Source organism: Palaemon carinicauda, chromosome 5 (genome assembly GCF_036898095.1).
Source record: "Palaemon carinicauda isolate YSFRI2023 chromosome 5, ASM3689809v2, whole genome shotgun sequence".
Taxonomy (NCBI): Eukaryota; Metazoa; Arthropoda; class Malacostraca; order Decapoda; family Palaemonidae; genus Palaemon; species Palaemon carinicauda.
This window is the reverse complement of record NC_090729.1, coordinates 162,913,309-162,927,802: the sequence shown is the minus strand read 5'-3', so window position 1 is coordinate 162,927,802 and position 14,494 is coordinate 162,913,309.

Here is a 14,494-nt window from a genome sequence, read left to right as displayed (position 1 = left end):
TCAGGTTTTTTTTTTAGTTGAAATGCCGTTCATCACTACGAGGACCATTTTACCGCGAATGCCCCTTTTTCAGTTTTTTGCATTTTTTGGCCAAGTCATTTTTCCGTAAGAAAATGCCAAATAGTGCCACAAAACTTTTGCTTTTTTAGTGTTGGAAAGTGTGTCTAGATGATCTGGCTACCCATGCGTGACTTGTTTTTGTCAGATACGCCGTAGATATTGGTATGTGGCGTATTTCCCTGCGGTTACCAATTTCTGTTTTTTTTTCAATATTTGTAAAAATTTACTACGTAGTAAGGAATTGCCATATAGTATTGATTTTTTTTCATGTTTATTTGTTAGAAAGTGTGCCTTGATGGTTGGGCTAACACGTGCATGTCTTTTTTTTTATCTGAGATGCCGTATATTAAAATGTTGGCCATTTTTCCGCGAGTGCCCCTTTTTCAGTTTTTTTTCATTTCTTGGATAAGTCATTTTTCTGTGAGAAATAAGCAAATAGTATCGCAAAACTTTTATTTTTATAGCATTGGAAAGTGTGTATAGATGATCTGGCTACCCATGCGTGACTTTGTTTTTGCCAGATACGCCGTAGATATTGGTATGTGGCGTATTTTCCTGCGGTTGCCAATTTCTGTTTTTTTTTTTCAATATTTGTAAAAATTTACTACAGAGTAAGGAATTGCCATATAGTATTGATTTTTTTTCATGTTTATTTGTTGGAAAGTGTGTCTTGATGGTAGGGCTACTACGTGCATGTCTTTTTTTTTTTTTATCTGAGATGCCGTATATTAGAATGTTGGCCATTTTTCCGCGAGTGCCCCTTTTTATTTGTTTTGCATTTTTTGCTTAGTCATGTTACCGTAAGGAATTGGCAAGTAGTGTCGCAAAACTTATATTTTTATAGTGTTGGAAAGTGTTTCTAGATGATCTGGCTACCCATGCCTATCTTTTTTTTAGCCAGATATGTCGTATATATAGGTATGTGTTCGATATTCCTGTGATTGCCATTTTTTCGTTTTTTCCCATTTCTTTCAAAATTACTACGTACTAAGGAACTATCACAGAGTAATGATTCATTTAGATGTTTATTTGTCGGAAAATGTGCCTTGATGGTTTGCCTAGCACGTGGCTGAATTTTTTTTTTTTCTGAAATGCCCACCATTAGCACGTTGCCATTTTACATCGAGTGCCCCTTTTTATTTACTTTGCATTTTTTTGCTTAGTCATGTTACCGTAAGGAATTGGCAAATAGTGTCGTAAAACTTATATTTTTTTATAGTGTTGGAAAGTGTTTCTAGATGATCTGGCTACCCATGCCTATCTTTTTTTTTAGCCAGATATGGCGTATATATAGGTATGTGTTCGATTTACCTGTGATTGCCATTTTTTCGTTTTTTCCCATTTCTTTCAAAATTACTACGTACTAAGGAACTATCACAGAGTAATGATTCATTTAGATGTTTATTTATCGGAAAATGTGCCTTAACGGTTTGCCTAGCACGTGGCTGAAATTTTTTTTTTCTGAAATGCCCACCATTAGCACGTTGCCATTTTTCATCGAGTGCCCCTTTTTATTTATTTTGCATTTTTTTGCTTAGTCATGTTACCGTAAGGAATTGGCAAGTAGTGTCGTAAAACTTATATTTTTATAGTGTTGGAAAGTGTTTCTACCCATGCCTATCTTTTTTTTAGCCAGATATGGTGAATATATAGGTATGTGTTCGATTTTCCTGTGATTGCCATTTTTTCGTTTTTTCCCATTTCTTTCAAAATTACTACGTACTAAGGAGCTATCACAGAGTAATGATTCATTTAGATGTTTATTTGTCGGAAAATGTGCCTTGATGGTTTGCCTAGCACGTGGCTGAAATTTCTTTTTCTGAAATGCCCACCATTAGCACGTTGCCATTTTTCATCGAGTGCCCCTTTTTATTTGTTTTGCATTTTTTGGCTTAGTCATGTTACCGTAAGGAATTGGCAAGTAGTGTCGCAAAACTTATATTCTTATAGTGTTGGAAAGTGTTTGTAGATGATCTGGCTACCCATGCCTATCTTTTTTTTTAGCCAGATATGGCGTATATATAGGTATGTGTTCGATTTTCCTGGGATTGCCATTTTTTCGTTCTTTCCCATTTCTTTCAAAATTACTACGTACTAAGGAACTATCACAGAGTAATGATTCATTTAGATGATTATTTGTCGGAAAATGTGCCTTGATGGTTTGCCTAGCACGTGGCTGAAATTTCTTTTTCTGAAATGCCCACCATTAGCACGTTGCCATTTTTCATCGAGTGCCCCTTTTTATTTGTTTTGCATTTTTTGGCTTAGTCATGTTACCGTAAGGAATTGGCAAGTAGTGTCGCAAAACTTATATTTTTATTGTGTTGGAAAATGTTTCTAGATGATCTGGCTACCCATGCATGACATTGTTTTTTTGCCTTAGATATATTGGTAGGGGATCCATTTTTCATCGAATGCGTATTTCTAATTTTTTCTAATTCTTTCCAGTTATCAAAATGGCGAGCAGGAGACAATCATTGGGCTTGGATGCCATAAATCAGCTCTTAGAGCAGTTTGATAGTGATGTGGATGATGCATTGGAGATCGATGACGTCACTGACGACGAATATGTAAATGTCGATGAGTTGGAGCAGGAGGTCAGGCAGGAACAGGAGGCGACCCAAAATCCTGAAATTATCGGCTTAGGGAATGGAGATGGAGAAGCCGACGACGATGTGGGGGAGGAAGAGGGGGTTGGGGCTTCTGGTTCTCATGTCCCAGCCAGCACAATAACAACTCCTGTGCCATCTACTTCACGTGGTTAGCCCCCAGTAACGGTACCTCAGCTCACGCCAGTGGAGGAGAGAAGCAGAAAGAGGAGAAGGGGGGATCTACAGGCAGCCAGGGGGACGGCAATCACCTAGGAGGATTAATACTATTTTCCTCCAAGGCAATCACCCAGATAGATGCTGAATTGGTTCAAGGTCGCGACGGTACTGTTTGGCATAGAGACCCAAATCCCACCCTCCCCCATATGTTCACACCAAGGATTGAGCCTGGGGGTCCCACTTCTCTCACGTTGGGAACGAGCAAAGTGTCCGACATTTTCTCGCTCTTTTTGAGCGACCGCATGCTAGCCGAGGTTGTTTTGCATTCTAATGAACGCCTTGCCCTATTGAGGAGTCATTACCATCATAAGGGCAACGTTGCCCTCAGGGACATTGACCTAAGGGAACTGAAGGCGTTTATTGGTATCCTAATAATGACGGCAGTGCGGGCGGACAACCATACACCGACCTGGGACATGTGGAACCTCACAGAGGGAAATCCTTTGTACAGATGTACAATGAATGAGCGTCGTTTCACCCTTAGTCCTGGAGCCAAGGGGTGTTTGCATCCATTTTATGTCCACAAAATTACCCACCTGATTTTGATAGTGGACCACCTTGGACACATTTTTAGCGAGGGTGTTTGTTCTGAAACCCGGCAGTAATGGAGATATTCACTAGTTTGTTAGAAATGCTCTGATGCAAAATCGCTCCAAAAGTTAGGGGTACGGGAAATTAAAATTAACACAACATTGCACACAATTAACCTATGGTTTTGTGTTGGTGCTTAAATTGAAGCTAGTTTAGTTATCTACAACATGAAAACAAGTTCAAGGTCATCAGATGAAAGTCAAGGTCACCAGAGGTCAAAGTGTGACGTAATTTTACTTATGCTTGAAATTAAGACTTTCTTTCATTTGAAGGCCAACAAAAAAACTCATGATGATATAACTGTTTATTTGAATGCACATCTGAATACCATACAATATTAGGTAATTTTAGAAAAAGAATTGAAGTCTCTAACACAAATAATAGTCCTTTGAGGTTGAGTTGAAAATAGCGAAAATTGGCAAAATTTCTCAATTGCATCCCTTACCCACCTGGTTTTGATAGTGGACCTCATTGGACACAATTTTAGTTGGGGTGTTTGTTCTGAAACCCGGTAGTAATGGAGATATTTACTAGTTTGTTAGAATTTGATTACTTTAATTTTGTAACAATTTGTAATTTTAATATTTAATTTATCAAAAAAGCATTTTTAGCAAAAATATCTTAGCTAGTATCGTTGAATTATAATACCAAGGCAAAATAATAAAGATTTTTTTACATATTTCTATTTTAGGATAACAAATTTTTATTCCCTAAAAAAATTAGCCAATTCTTATTTCATTTGGGTACCCAAAAAAATTCATGAAATTTGGACACATTTTTTTGGCCAAAAAAAGTTACCCTTTTTTTCTCATTTCAGATCTTCACCTCCATGGGTCAAACTTCATCCAAAGTATATCAAGATGTGTCCTAAACATTCAAGAATCAATTCCTAAAAGGATTTTTGTAAATAAGAGTAAATTTTTTTTTATGAATTTTTATGTAAGGTCTTTTTTTCTACTTATTTTTTTAAAATATTTATAATAAATAGTTTTTCTGCAGATGAGTAGCATTTATCTTTACAGTAGTTTTAAGCATTAATTGAATTTTTTTTTGGCCAAAAAAAAAAAGGAGGTTACTGCAAAAACAGATTTTTCCAGAATGTTTTTTTGCGTCGGGGTCGCTCGCGACCGAGTATACCCTTAAAGGGGTGTCCGAGGAGCGTACCTATCCAGGGTTAACGCCCCTTACACGGCCCCTTTCCTCGTGATCCATCGCATGCCGAAAACGTTCCTCAACATGCATGGCAAAGAAGACTGGGTCTCCATTCATCACCTAAAACCTGCATCTCTCCTGCCAGATGTCCAGCCTACAGTAAACCTCTTAAGAGAAGGGCGCCATATTTCACAAGTATGTCTTTTTTTTTTTAAGAAGGAAAGCCATGTACCGCACGTGAATCACACACACGTGTACACCGTAACGGTATTTCTGTTTTTTTTTTTTTTTTTTTTTTGTATTGTCATTATTGCTCGCCCCTAGCACTAACAACCTGATCGTGCCTGTATTTTCCTGCATCATTGTGTTTGAATTTTTGTGCCGTTCTTAACTGGAACGGATTTGATATATAGGCATGCTCTGTCCAAATAAAGTTAGTTGCATATCTTAATCACATCCTAACATTGTGGGAAAATTTACTTCATGCTGCCAGACTTACAAGCCCCCAGCTAAGCAACACATACAGACAGATCTGCCTTCAGCAATGTACGTTTTCTTACACAATGACACTAGCAAGCCACTGCTAATGCCCCTTACACAGGCCCTTTCCTCGTGATCCGTAGTATGATGTAGGCTTTCTCCATCAACATCCATGGTAAAGAAGACTGGGTCTCCATTGACTGCCTAAAACCTGCTTATCTCCTGCCAGAAGACCCGCCTACAGCACTCCTCTCTAGAGCAGGGCACTCTATTTCACATGTATGTCATTTTTATGGGGGAGCCATGTACTTCTCGTATTTCATACACGCTCGAACACTGCAACGGTTTTGGATTTTTATCTTATCACTAACCCCTCCCTACACTACTATAGACCAACCTGCGTTATCATGCTTTTTCAAGTATTAATTTTTGTGGCGTTCTTGCTCGCACATCGCTCTATATAAACTCAATAATTGTTTAATAAAGTTTAGTGGCATTCTCCTCACCTCTCAGTTATCCCCTAACTGGCAATTCCACACAGTATTGTATATACAATATATTTTTCATTTTGCTGCATACTAACTGTTAGGACTTATTCCAAGCCATGTACACTTTTAATGTTATGCAAAAGTAATAAGGTGATAATCCCTTAGAGTAGAAAAATAGCAGAGTAGCTGCTTGCGGGGGTTCACACTTGGTTACTTCTATCGTTTAACATTACTACTAATCGTTTGCAAAAATTTCTCCTGTTATATTTTTTTTTTTTTTTTAAAGTTCGGAGCCTTTTGTCCCTTAGGGTGATAATTTTATTTGCTATACAATATATACAACCACGCCCCTTATACAAAAACTAATGTGACCTCCGCCAACCGAATAATTCATTATTTTGAGGTCTCGTTACTATTTAGTCTTCAAATCATTCTGACTTACACTGTAATCTTTTCTATCTTTACGCACACATGATCTCAGCGTTGGAAGCATCCATTGCAAGAGGGGCTAGGTTGAAAACCTTGAAATGGTACAGCTTAAAACATCCCTTGAAAAGGCTATCAAGCTGAGACCTTTACTGGGAAAGGTAGCATTGCAAATTTCATCTGAAAAAGCATTGCATTCGAATCTTCCAAAATGAAAGTTTTCTTTTCACCAGCGGTGTTTTTTATTTCGTAAGTTATATTTTTCATTGCATCATTTGTTGTATAACCTCGATGAAAAGTGATAAAGATACTCCTAGCATACGCTGAGCTTTTCATTCATGTCAACTTAAAGATTGAATTTCACTTTCTCTGCTTCAGTTCTAGTGTATTCAAATTTTCCTTTATAAACAATATATCAAGCACTGATCTACCAGCAGCTTATATATCAAGTCCTGCAGCGATTTCCATTACAGAATAAGAGTTTCACATTACACAACTCTTGGCACATCACAGGTTTCTGAAGAACTAATTACCGGCTGGTTGATTGGGCACAGATGAAGCATTTAATTCTTTCCAACCACAAAATCTTTTGAGATTTTTAGGTTTTAATTGGATTGATTGGTATTAACACGAACATGTTGACAACAATAAATAATGAAGTGTATAATTAGACTCAAAATAAGGTAGCTTTACAGCTGCAAAAAGTGAAAAAATCTAAAATCTACAAAAGCATAATGATTTAATGAACATTTTAACCGTGTAAATTAGTGAATAATAATTTTCATAGGTAAAAAGAATTACTATTAAGAAACTGGTGTTTGGTTACGTTGAGAAAATATACAAATTCTTTAAAAAATGGAAATTGAAATACTACATATAAATGTGATATAAGTAGTATAAATAAGTATGTAACGTTAAAAAAAGGCTTTTGGAAACAAAAAGCTTTTGATAGAAACTTCCAATGAAAAATTGTATCTTTGAGATTTCTCAAAGTTTGGAGAAAGAATCTTCTTCAGTTAGGCTTGTCTCGTTAGCATTTTTCCTTGGACGGGTCGAGAATTAGGTTAAAGAGGAACTGGTTATGAGGAAATGCTAAGGTAGGAAAAGAAACCTTAAAAGCCGGCACTGATGAAAGTTTCTTGGAAAAAATGTTTCAGAGCGAATTGAAGACAAACAAACTCTGAAAATTTGGGCATACAAGGCAAGAGGAAAATTATGACGTTGAAAACAATGATGGAATAGAATGGAGGAGAAAATTTTGCGAAAGCAAAGAATCTATGATTAGATCTAACATTCAAGTGTTGAGCGAATATTACATGACACACGCATACATATATATATGTACACACATACATACATAATATATATATATATATATATATATATATATATATATATATGTATATATATACATATATATATATATATATATATATATATATATATGTATATATATACATATATGTATATATATATATATGTATGTATATATATACATATATCTATATATCTAAATCTATATATATATATATATATATATATATATATATATATATATAGCCCTATATCCATATAAAATCAACAGCAACGTGTTTTTAACATTGAAAGATTCCTATTTATATGGATTGGTGAGAAACAGTTAGCGAGTGATACAATTACTGAAACTACTTTGTGAAACAAAAAGAAAGGTATTGGAGCTGCACATGGTACAGCAACAAGAACATGGGGAAGATATTTACACTCAGGGGGAAGAGGGAATGAATGACAAGCCGCAAGCTTCGAGTTATCATATCCCATTGCGCCAATGTCGAACCCACATAAGGGCATTGTCGTTTGCTTTTCCGAGGTATTGATCTGAGCACTGAGGGCCCAGTAGCCACCCTCGTGGGATGTGTTCCATTATATGTGTTGCCTCACATGGGCAAGTCATGGTCGGTGGCTAATCCCCATTTGTGGCAGATATCTCCAGTATAGCCCTCTTTCAAACTGGGTCTGTTAAGGGTTACCCAATCTTTCCTGGCATCAGTTGTTTCACTGGGCAGGGATTTGTTTGGGCTGTGTAGTGCCTCATTGGATGGCCACCGGTTGCTTCCCCACCACTTTTATATCCTATGAACAGATGTCTAGCTTGGTTCTAGTCCATCCACTGTTGCGAAGATTTTGCGGGATTTCAGTCTTCACCTTACTTCCTGATGTGGAGTGGATGCCTGGGGTCATTAATATGTTTATACTTTTCAGATTTTGCTAGCGACTCTCTTCAGGTGCCGGCAACTTTGTATAAAGATGGTAGTGTTGTTTTTAGGATCTCGGTGATAATTCGAAATTATTTAATTACCTAGGGGTTTATCTTATGTTCATCGTATGATTTTTCCCACACTGGTGCACCCTACTCTGCAGTAGAGTACAAAGTGCCTGGGCTGTTTGTCCCAGACATGTCCTTCAACAAGTGTCAGTTAAAGATTTTTCTACGCCAGTCTATACGCACAAATTTTCTTACCTCATTAATCCATCACCTCCTCATCCTATCCATGCTTTTTTTACAATCTCAAGGGACTCATTCTATTGTTCCTAATGTCTATCTATTATCGGTCATTCTCATGTCCATATATTTTGCTTACATGTTGTTAGAATATCTTCCACTTTAGTTTGCTCTTGTATCCACGTTGATCATTTTCTACTATATTCCAATCATTGCTCTTCCCATAGCTCTTTGAGTTGTAACTAGATTATATTTTAAGGTTTAGTAAGGCTCCAAGTTTGTGATGCATAACCTAATACTGGTAGGATCATCTGTTTAAGTACTTTTCTTTTTGGAGAAGGTCCATTTACGTTTCATAATCTCCTTCTGCTTGCCAAAAGCTCTCCATCCCATGCATATCCTTCTTGTAATTTCGGTCTCATGTTCTGGGGAAACACACTGTCTGTCCTAAGTACGTATACTCATTAACAATCTGGAGTGTTTTATCCATAACCTGCAATTTCATTGAACATTATTCTAGTTTTACTCATTCACTTTCAGTCATACATTTCTGCGTTCTCTATTTAAATCTTCCATCACCTTTTGCAATTCCTCCCATGATTCACTAAATAGAACCATATCAACAGAAATAATGAAACAACTGAGACTATACCAGAAGTAATAGTAGGAGGAAGCATTAAAAGGCATGAAACCAGATGAAGTTCCAAGAAGAGATATCCTAACAATTCATTTAATAATAGATGGAGGAGATTTCATAATAGCAAAAGTTGCTGAAATTTTCATAAAATATTTCAAGACTACTCTATACATACGGATAAAAAAAATCTTATTATATTAAGGGCCATAAAGGGAGACGCAAAAGGCCTGGAAAATTACCACCCATTAAGTTTACACACAATAATTGATAAAATATTTACAAAAATCCTTTTATGTCAAGTAGAAAGACAGACTTTAATCAACCAAAAGAGCAGGCAAGTTTTAGAAGCCGATATTAAAGAACTGACTATATACATGTAATTAAGCAGCTTATGGAAGTATCAACAGAGTATGGCAAACCACTATAAATGGCATTTATAGATTATGAGAAAGCTATTGATTCTGTCAAAACTTCAGCGGTAATGAGAGCCTATTAAAAGCAAGGAATAGATGAATCTCATGTTAGAACACTTGAAGATATTCAGGTAGTTCAGCAATACTAAAACACACATATAGTGAGAAAATTGCAATTCAGAAAGGAGTTAGACACGGTGGCCTCATCTCACATAAATTATTCACAGCATACCTAAAAGAAGTTTTTAAGAATTCAGTTTAGGAAAATATATGTAAGACTGATAATGAATAGGAATAAAACTAAGATATTTAACAAAATTGTGGAGACAACAAATAAGGGTCATAGACGAACATTTGGAGATTGTTAATAAATATGGATACTTAGAACACACAATAAGACTGAAATTGAAAGGAGAATGAGCATGGAATAGAGAGGTTTTGGTAAACAAAATGAGGTTATGAAAATTAAAATTTTACTCTCTCTGAAATTAAGAACATCTAATCAGAAGATCTTACCAGTACATTATCAACTTATACATCAGAAACTTTGAGCCATACTATAGCCTTAGAACATAAGCTAGCTACAACTCAAAGAGCCATGGAGAGAATAATAATAGATTAACACTAAACAGAAAAAGAACAACATGGATACAAGAGTAAACTAAAGTAGAGCATACGCTAACAACAAGCAAGAAAAAGAAATGGACGTGGGCAGGACATATAATGAGAATGGCAGGTAACAGATAGACAAAAAGAATAACATAATAGGTACCTACAGTTTGCAAACGAAGCACACTTAGAAAGAAAAGATGATGGATTGACGCGCTAAGAAAATTTGCGGGTATTAACTGGCATACAAAGACCATAAATGGGAGTCTAGTGTTCTTTTACTTTTGGTACTGGTTCAGGTGTTTCTTTAATTCTATTGGCAAGGTAATTTCTTATATCACTACTGTATGGCATTTCATAGGAATCCTCTGAGGTAGGAAAAAACTTGAACGTGAAAGGCGAATGCCCCAAATCATATTAAAGTCTATATTAAGTGCTTACTTTTTCACAGCATCTACCTATGAGGGTGAATGATACCACCTGCAAGGAATCAACCTAAGAGTAAGTGTTATCCAGGGCCCCTTACCAGAAATCACTGCTTCAATGCTACAGCAAACCTAACTTGAGTTGCTCCCAGATAAAGAACAGTACCACTCTCGGAGAAACTTGTCCGCCTATAGTCTAGACATCTTTGTGTCAAAAGATTATCTATAAAACTCACACATAAGACTACATTTGAAACACTACTACGACGCTCTAAAGACATACTGGCAGCAGAAATCAGGGACACATTCACCAACCTTTAGTTGATTACCACAACCGAAAACATTCAGTGAAAGAACTAATCGACGGAAACTAGATCGTCCACAGAGAAAGTAACTATTGCTGATTTATTTAAGGCGAATCAATAAACATCGCTATCTAAATGCCGACCTTAAATATCGAAAGAAATTCTGACAACATTCTTCTATCAAGAAGACAGCACACACGTGAGATAGACTATGGTAGTAGAGACTCAGCACAATTCCATAAGATCTTCACCTCCCTGCGATGGCCAAGTTTCAGAGCCAATTATTCCCGAAATTGCTTGACCTTGATGCAGACCGGCCTTGACTGTCCCACATGCACGGCGGATAGTCGGTGTGTGGATTCTACATATACTTTTTTTGTACATGTGCAAGTGTGTGGGTGTTATATGGATGTGAAAGAGCATATTAATATATGCCTGTTTTCCTTTTGATTTCTCATAGATTCTTCAACGTACAAAGTTTATATAGACATAACCTACACGACAATTCTCTAAAACAATTTCTCATTACTTGGCGTACTCGGGCGAATGAAAACATACCTAGTTAATTCTCTAATATTTACTATTTCGGAAATATGAAGAGCATATGTTCTTGAGACTTACAATTACGTTGATGGCGCTACGGTTATGACAAGATAAAAATTAAGAAAAAAAAAAAACAGGAATTGCAAAGACATTTTTTCATTCTAATAGGAATATTTAAATATATTGTATAATTAAGGATAACGGTATTCAGACTTACTATTACTGAAAAAAAAAAATTGTCACGTTAATAATGGTATATTCTAGAATATTTTATTTTCATAAGACAATAATCAATCAGGGAAGGCTTTAATTTCTTTCAAAATTTAACATATGATATCCTCCACATTCTGCAGAGCAATATTCAATATTAAGGAAGTTGAATCCGAAGAAAAATAGACATTTGTATTTCTGGTAGAATATTTTAGGCTTGTTATATTTAGATTCTTTTAGATTTGTTAATCAAGAAAATAATTGGAATTATATTGCAAGAAAATATAAACATGAATATCAATAACATGACTTTAGAGAATTATTCAGATTATTTTTCTCTTAAATTTTCAGTCAGGCTATTAAAGGCATACTGCAAAGAGAGAGAGAGAGAGAGAGAGAGAGAGAGAGAGAGAGAGAGAGAGAGAGAGAGAGAGAGAGAGAGAGAGAGAGGAGAGAGAGAGAGAGAGGAGAGAGAGAGAGAGAGAGGAGAGAGAGAGAGAGAGAGAGAGAAATTTCCTTTTCATAAACCCAGAACGAGATATACCTGCAAAGAAAAATGTTACCGAAAAGAACTACGAAAAATATCAGTGGCATAACATTGCTGGTAGTTTAATTTGGTAAAGCAAGCAAGTCAACTATTCAGAGGAAAATATACACAAACCAAGAGAAGATGATTATCTTATCTAAATGAACATGAAATGTTTTTATTTTATTTTCAAGGTTTGGTGTCCTTTTTTTTCTTTTTAAAGGCGAATGAAGTTGCTAACATTGAGTCGTTTAATTAAGTTTACCGCAATTTCGGAGAAATTTTTGTCACGTTTGTTTAAGGTTTAAAGAATCTTTTGAGATATGAAGGATAAATAGAGCGTATAATGTCAAGTATATACCAAAGGCATTTCGAAATTAAATAGAATGCAAACCAAAAAAATCAATTTGTTTACAGTAGCTAGATTAACATTTCATTTCATTCCTTTATCTTTGGAAGTTTGTTGTAATAGGTTTTCACTCGGTCATAACTCGAGTTTATTTTTCTGGGCTGCTTGTCTTTATTCTACTTATATTTTTTACAAGTAGTTACATATAAACTCTCCCCTCCTAATTAATTTTGATTTAGGTAATTATCCTTCAGTTAATAAATTCGTAGTAATTAAAAATCAATTATGAGTTTATTCATTACAAAATGATTTTACTTTTCTTTTTGCTTCAGGCAAATTAGACATTTTACAAACAAAAATTCGCAACAAATCTATTTTCGAATGTAATTTGATACCAGTAGTCTACTAGCGCACACAATAATTGGTAATGTAAGAAAAAAAAATTGTTTTCTTGGTTTTCAGTGTCGTACTTTAAATGCAAATATGAGTTAAAGTAAGAATATGTTCTTCCCTAAAAATTATTAAAAATTGAAATTTAATATGAAATTCAAATAACCTGTTCATGATATTTTTCCTTCAGTTCTGTAAACAGATATTGTATTATATAAACTCAAAAGGCATTATTAGCCATATAAAACACTTCATATTGCAAAAAAAAAAAAAAAAAAAAACTGGGAACGATAAAAATAACTGGATAGATTTAAAAAACTAATTTTGAATTGCTGCTCTAGTGTAGTTTTAAAACTACACGAGAAAAAGCTAATACATCTTAAATACAAATGCGGAAACACAAACAATAGCATGTTTCACTTTTCCTACTCGATTTGCTCTATATCATCCTCAAATTTGAATCAATTTATTCCACTATTTTGTCATTCAGGTCTGGCTCTTATCTATCATCAACACACCAAAAATATAATTGCAGAGAGATTATCACCATCTGCATCTTTTATTAGATACGTAGTTGCTCACCAACCTTTCTCCTAGTTTTTTTTCCCGTATTCACATTCTCATTTCATTATCCTGCCACTTCTTACGTTTATTGCCATTTTCACTATCTTATGCCAATAAACATTTGCTGCTAACTCGGTGACTTTTACTATGAATTTTGCTTGTACTTCAGTGTTCGTAATTTCAGACTATTGCTCTTCCTTCATCTCGCTTCCTGATCAACTTAAAAACCTTAACTTAATTACGTTATATCTATAGACATGTTCTTAACCCTTCTTTCAACTGAAACTTCTATATATTTGACTTTCTCTTCAACCAGATAAAGATCAAATAAATATCCAGCCATATCTCTTCTCCCCATTAATTCTGATAACTTACTATCCCAACTACTCTGTATTAACGTTCTATGATAAACTGTTCCCTGACTAATTTTACCGTGTGCGGACATGATGCCGAACGCACTTATGCCGAAAGACAAGAGGCTGAAGCCAAGAAGCCGAACGGACAAGAAGCCGAACAGTCATGAAGCCGAACGGACAAGAAGCCTAACAGACATAAAGCCGAACGGACAAGAAGCCGAACGGACATAAAGCCGAACGGACAGAATGAATAATATTGAAAAAATTCTTGGTTTGTCGTAAAATAGCCAGCTACCATAAATTAGCAAACAACCATAAGCCTCAAAAACGAAAACAATTACCAGATGTGAACAAAGGAAAATTACTTTTTCTATTTTTGTTTTCGAAAATTTTCTATCCCTTCAGTTTCTTGATTTCAATATTTTCTATCCCTTCAGATTGATCATGGAGTTCGTTAAAACAGGACGAGGAGGAAGAAAACTTCTTTTAAGCGGTTATGCTTACATTGTGAATAAAACAGCTAATGGCACAACATATTGGCGGTGTGAAAAACGCTGAGTGTAGTGCTAGACTTAAAACTATTGATGATGAAATACAAAGTTCTGTGTGTGATCATTCTCATCCTCCTGATGTGGTTAGGAATTATGTTCTTAAAATATGCGA